We start from the raw sequence: 7228 nt of genomic DNA, 5'->3' as shown, positions 1-7228 counted from the left end.
GAGCAGTAAAATACTGTGTCTTGCTAACGTGAAACTTGAACTTTATCTCATCATCGATTTGGTCGTGAAGGTTTGATTAACTTGACAGAAAGGAAATAAAAGAACCAATGTTAGCTGAACAAATGGGTGACAAAAATTTCTCTTCTTTGACCAGACGAACTACTTGTAATCAGTTCGTTGAAAGTAATAGGCGGTGAAAGATAGATTTTCAGTTCACAGACTTGAGTTTTCCTAACCAAAAAGCTAGATGCTACGTCGTCTCTATGGCTTCGGCCCCAGTGACTAACGAAGGACCTCTGTTTTGACCAACAATTCAAGTCCGCTTACGGCAAAAGACGGGTTCTCCTCTGTGAATTGTGTTCTCTTCTGAAACCGAATGTACCCCCTTAGATTCGTTTATAAACATAAACAGTGAGCAACCTATAGGGATACAAATTTTGGTTTTGAATAGCCCCAAACTGAATTATTGGGTTATTAAACAAAACTCAGAAAAAGTTATTTGATTATTTAATTACTGAGAAGTTCCAGCAATTGAGTTGATTATTCAGCAAAACTGAACGATTAGTTATTTGGACTAATAAAACAACGTTTAATGCAACGGTAATTTACAGAATAACGGATATAAAGTTCCAAAAGCGAACTGCACAACTTAGTATCCCGACAGCTTGTAAACCGCTAATAACGAACTGGGCGGTATAAAACTTTCCTTGTCATTGATAGGAAAGCAGCCGTTACACCAAGAAACCATTAGTTAAACTTTTAACCGGTACAGACATTACATCATAACTCGCAGGAAATGGTTTTGAGCCTGTTTTTACTGAGACCACACCAACTGAATCTTTCATTCGAGAGATTAAGTCATTGGAATACAAAACGTATTACAAATGAAAGCAAAACAAACGAAATCCATAAAACTTTACAAAAACAGGTGATCAAGGCCACAAAAACCATGAGCTTAACTCTGAAGCCATAAAGTAAGTTTGTTGTACCTCAATTTTTAAAAAAAATTTCTGTCATTAATTCAGACCTAAATTGAAACTGTTATCAGTATTTCACATAAAAGCTATAGATATAGCAATTTGAAGAGAAGGCGGAGCCCAATAAAAATCAACTTTTTAACGCAACGATACATGGCGAGATCAAGGTCAGCCCTGATATTGCTGCGCTTCTAAGAAAACACTCAATTGTTCAAATGGTTCAGACATATTTTTTCAGTATATTAATAATGATTAATGTGTTTTGTATAACTATCAAGTTTAAATTAGCAAAAAACTGCCAGAATTACAATTCCAAAAGACTCTCAAAGTCAGTGGGAGTACAACTAGCTCTCTTTTTGAGTATACAAAGAATATGACTGCAATTTTAAGGTGTCTATTTCCGGCGAGTTTAAAGAAAATGGGCTAAAATACTATTTGGTCTCATTATTGACGAAAAAAGTTTGAAGTTTGAGAAATTAAATCATAAATTCTGGCCAGCATGATCGGATCGAACACAATTCAGCAACCCTCCGCTATTTTTAAAAATAAAATCAATCCCACTGCCGTTAATTTTAAACATATTTTAGCAAAATTGACAAAGAATTAACAGAAATACGCAAAATGTGAATAGAAACAACGGAATATCGTCTCCTATTCTGAAAATCTAAACCTCGATAACTCCATGTAAAAAGCAAATATAGCCGGCAGATTTCCGGAAAATAGCCGCGATAGACGCTTGAGGCCTTCCATGAAATGAAACAACTAAAGAGATCAGATAGACAGATCGAGTACCAGTCCCTTAATAGATCCCTTAATAAATTTTTGGGTTAGATTTGGACTGCCATTTTTATGAGACACATAAGCTCTATAAAGAGAAAGCCTCAATAGGGCTTTTCAATAATAGGATCTTTTCCGTTTGTGCCCCCTCAGCATAGTGGGCTCTTATTATTTGCACCCCTAAGTTGCACGTGCAATTTTTTTTACATAATGGCTTACTATGCAATGATACGTGCTTTTATAACTGGGGGCGCATTACTTACTGGGGGCACAAACGGAGAAGATCCCAAAAATAATATTCGGAATCAAAAACTCAGGACTCTGATAATTAAGAAGTAGGGCATATATGTTTGGCACTACTTAGATGCATATTATTGACCTTTAACAAGTAAATGTTCATAAAATTTAAAGTTCCATAAGTGAGTTCAGAAGTCATTTTTGTGAGTGCGGTAAGCCATTGAAAAAGTCAATTCCAATAAGTCAGGGTAAGACGAAACAAAAATCTGTTAGACGAAGTAAAAAACATAGCAGGGCAACTCCTGATGTACAATTCAAAGAAGTATCGTTGACTAAACAGAAAACTAGACATGGAGCGGACCATGAATGTGTTGGGAAAACCATTTAGCAAAAATCCGATCCAAAAAATTGAAAAAAAAACAGTAAAAATCAAAGTGAAATTTCCGCATGTGAACAAAGCGAGAAATCGAATTTTTGTTCAAACACCTTTTTCTCACTCTACTTTAAATTTAGAGAGAAAAAATTTTACGCCGCAAAACCACTCGCTTTCTGCTCCACTTCCTGTTTCGGGTATGACCAAAATACCTACTCCAATTGGAATTCAATAATCATGAAAATGTGTGAACAGATCTTTAAAAAAACATAGCCGGAAGAATTCAAAAAACGACTGGAAAGAGAAAATTGCCTATATTTATGACTAAACAAGTATTGTGAACCCTGAACCTCTGCAAATTTCATAAAAATTAGGAGGAAAAATAGAAATAGCTTTGAAAAACTTAAAACAAGTTGAAAAAAAAACTAGAAAAACTTAAGACTTTTTTTAATAGTACAAGGAAACATCAAGTCGAATAACGTTCCTTTGCAATTAGAGCAATGGAAAACTCGCAAAACAATGGGCAAGTCATAATTGGCAAAGAAACTTGTCTAGGATTAAAAAAAGAAAAACTGCAAAAAAAAATAAGAAAAATGGTTTAAAATTTCTCAATTTTTCTGTCAATTCTCCTACTATAAAAATGACATATACCGAGAAAACATTAGCCAATTGCTATTTGATTTTTTTAAGTAACAAACTTCTATTCAAATCCCACTTAAAACATTAAAAGAAAAAACAGGCAAAAACATTAAAATTTGTCTAAAAATCAGCAAAACTGATCAAAAACCTCCAAAACTCATAAACTCAAAGTAACTACTTGAAACCTTCAATTTCTATCAAAACAAGCCTAAAACTAATATAATATCATAACACACAGCCGTCAAAAGCTGCAAAAAAACTGCTTTTAATAGCCGCACCTGAACAAAAAAATTTCCCTTGCTTAGCGAAATTTTTTTCACTCAACAATTTTTCGCTCTCTCGAAAACAGCGGTATAAACAAAAATACGCTCTCTTTTTGCACAGCTTTTTTTGTGCAGCACCAAAATACTCAAAATTTTTTCACGCGTTTCATTTCCCTCTTCAAAAATCACTCCAATTAAATTGATTAAAGAAAAGGACTTCTCCAATACTTCTCTTCGAGTCGTAAAAAAGATAGCGCCCCAATACAATTCAAATTCTTTGAAATGTAAAAATTTAAGAGCGCTATAATAGCCGCCTGGAATTGAAGACGCGGATATTAAAAATCAAAGAAATCTTTTTATTTCCATATTCTACGCTGAACGGGTTTTCTAGTGATACTACTCACAACTCTCTATGATGAGTAAATCCTTCGGCCAAAATTGACTGAGCAAAAAAACCCAAATGAGTATATAGTTCCTCCCCCCACTAAAGTGGGTCGGAGCTAAAGTGGGTCGGTTTCCATCTCTTGTTAGATTTGACTCTATTAGATTTGACCAAAAAACATTTGAAACCCTCATACAAAATTAAAAATCGGTAATGTGTTCAAGGAAAAAAAATTCAAAATGAGTGCGAACAAAATAATCTTGCAAAACATCAGATCGGTCTGTTAAAATTTGAACGAGTTTGAAGTGACTGAGCAAAAAAACCCAATTGAGTATATAGTTCCTCCCCCCACTAAAGTGGGTCGGAGCTAAAGTGGGTCGGTTTCCATCTCTTGTTAGATTTGACTCTATTAGATTTGACCAAAAAACATTTGAAACCCTCATACAAAATTAAAAATCGGTAATGTGTTCAAGGAAAAAAATTCAAAATGAGTGCGAACAAAATAATCTTGCAAAACATCAGATCGGTCTGTTAAAATTTGAACGAGTTTGAAGTGTTGATGAAACTACAGGTGAGGCAGCCTTTGGCAATATGTTTGACAAAAACGTGAATCAAGGATCAGTCTAACACAAAATGCATTAACCTTGATTGCTACCAGGAGATTGCCCAGCAATCGCAATACCTCAAAAGGAGTAGGGGTTGGGTTCTTTGTAAGGATGGATTTACAACAAATCATTATTAAAAAATTTAGCTGTACCAGTATTCAAATTTTATCTGTGAAAATCAACAAAAAATTGGCAAAAATTTTTTATTAACAGTGATCTATATCAAACCGGATACAAGTATAAATGAAATATCTGAAACTTTTAAAATAATTTTTGAAAAACAGACTCCGGAACCGGAACAGTTGCACATTGTCTGCGGAAATTTTAAAATTGACCATAGTAGCAGAAACATCAATCTTACAAAAAACAAAAGACAATTCTTACAACTTAAGCAATATGACAAACGTTGGGTGCACTAGAGAAACAACAGAGTTTACAGCTCGAAGACATTAGAAATTGAAATCATCAAGTCTGCAGTAACTGATCACAGTACTGTCCAAATAGCTTTTTCTGATTACGTTCAAAAGAGTGTACCACCGAAAAACAAAGTTTACAGAGATTGGGCCGTTCTTGAGAACCACTTAACTTTAGAGAAAATGGTTTTTAAATTAAGAGACAAATTAGGCAGACTTATGCTGCAATTTTATGCTTTGGATTGTGATCTCGCTTTTGTAAATTTCCAAGAAGCCATCATTGAGGAAGTTGACAATTATATTCCATTGAAAATTAAAACCTTTTCAGTAACCAAATTGGGTTGACAACAGTATAAAAATTTAGCAGCAAAAAAACAGTTTTTTCCAAACTTATTGAGACACCCAAAATAAAAAAAAACAAGGAAAATTTCAATAAAATCAGGAAGACAATTCCAGCAAAAAAACAATTCCAACAAAAAACAATTCCTGCAGCTTTTTTAATACAATGAAAACATTGAGTGGAAATTTACGAAAATAAAAAGAAGAGTTTTTTGAGAAAGCGATTGAAAGTTTTAATCTTTACTTCACAACTATCGGAAAAATTTTGTCGAATAAAATAATTGACCCTGGACAAAAAAATTGAAGACAAAAAAGAACTCTAAACAGCTTGTTTTTTGACCTCAATTAATGAAGCCGAAATATCACTAGTCATTAAGAAATTGAAAAATAAAAGTAGCACTGATTTTGACGGACTCAATAACTTTACAAAATAACATAAAAATTAGCATATGCTATATTTCCTACATTGACGTTTTTAGTCAATAGGTGTTTCCAAAAATGAAACTTTCCAAAATGTTTGAAAAAAGCAGCAGTACTTTTAATACATAAGTGCGGGAATGCATACGAAGCAGAGAACTACAGGCCAAATAGCTTATTACCAACGATCGGAAAAATCCTAGAGAAAATACTCTGTGATCGAACGACGACATTCCTTGAGAAATATGATTTGCCTAATAAAAATCAATTTGGCTTCCGAAAAAAAGGGACTAATGATGCATTAGTTAATTTCCTCGAGGAGATCACAGAAGACTGGGAAAATGGATTCAAAGAAGTGAAAGTTGTCTTCATAGATATGAAGAAAACATTTGATACAATTGAACAAAATTTGCTCCTGGAAAAGCTAGAAAACATAGAAAGAAGAGGAATTGTACAAAAATTACCGAAATCCTATCTGAGTGACAGACAGCAAGGCATCAAGTCGGTCAAGTTTAGGTCAGATTTCCTACCAATAGAGTATGGAGTGCCCCAGGGCTCGGTGCTGGGACCACTGCTCTTTATAGTTTATTTAAATGATTTTCTGGAGTTCTGCGGCGACTCAACTGCATTTTTGTTTGCTGATGACGCTGTTTTGAAACAAGATGCGTATTCAAGTAAATAAAAACTTGAGGAGTCAATCGAATTTGTAGCCGTTTTGTTTTGCGAAACAACTGGACACTCAATTTAGAAAAAACGCACCTTGTGAATTTGAAAGCAATCAGAAAATCTTTTCAACAAGAGATAATTTTGCAGAACGGTGAGATCAGTCAAAAAAACGTCTTTAAAATACTCAGGAGTACATATTGATGAAAAACTTGTCTGTTTTATAAGTTGAGATCAATTTTAACATTTGCACAGCTTCTTGTAACATATACATTTATGTACAACCAATACTAAATTATGGTGTTTTGGTTTACGGAACCAGTAGCAAGACATCACTTCTACCTCTAGAAACAAAAATAAATCGCCAGATTCATCTTCAAAAAAAAGCGGAGTCAACACTGCAAAATCAAGAAAAGTATAAAACACATTCGATCAAAGACTTGCACATTTTTGAACTGTTTAAAAAATTAACAGAGATACTAAGATCGGAATTCGAAATAAATAGTGTAAAATTTCTTATAACAAAGAAAGAAATAGAGTCAGTTGAGTCAAAGAACATCATCCCGTCAGTTAAAAAGTTCAAACGCGGTTAGTGGACTTAGCCCTAAACGACTAGGAGTAAAAAAAAAGAAAATTGTTGAATTTTATTTTAAAATTTAAATCCACTTTCATTTCAGAAAAACAAATCTTGAGTAAATATCAATTGAAATGTTATCAGTATAGTTTTAGAGATAATTACATTAGTAATAACCAACAAATATTTTCGTTATTATATTAAGCCGATCATTTCAAATCCTTTGCATCTTAAGCATTTGACAATCTGTCTTGAAAGTTTCTTAGTACGACTACTGGCATCACTTGACGAGGACCATCGGACCTTTTGATGACCTATCAAGTAAGTGGCGGTTCTGTGCGGCCTGGTTTGTACAGCAATGCTAACTTACTTGAAAACAATTCATTATTGTTATTATAAAAAGGATTCACCCAATAAATTACGCCACCTAGCGCCAAAAATCAAATATTTCGGTGTTAATCCACAAAGGTTTACAGAGAAAGACTCACATCACTGCAATATTGGCTTCAAACTTTTTTCCAGCTACAGTCAGATGTCTTAATATAATAAAAGTTTAATTAGCATTACCA

Source organism: Convolutriloba macropyga, chromosome 12 (assembly GCF_964194025.1).
Source record: "Convolutriloba macropyga chromosome 12, txConMacr16.3, whole genome shotgun sequence".
NCBI classification, from domain to species: domain Eukaryota; kingdom Metazoa; phylum Xenacoelomorpha; order Acoela; family Convolutidae; genus Convolutriloba; species Convolutriloba macropyga.
This window is presented reverse-complemented; position numbering follows the sequence as displayed.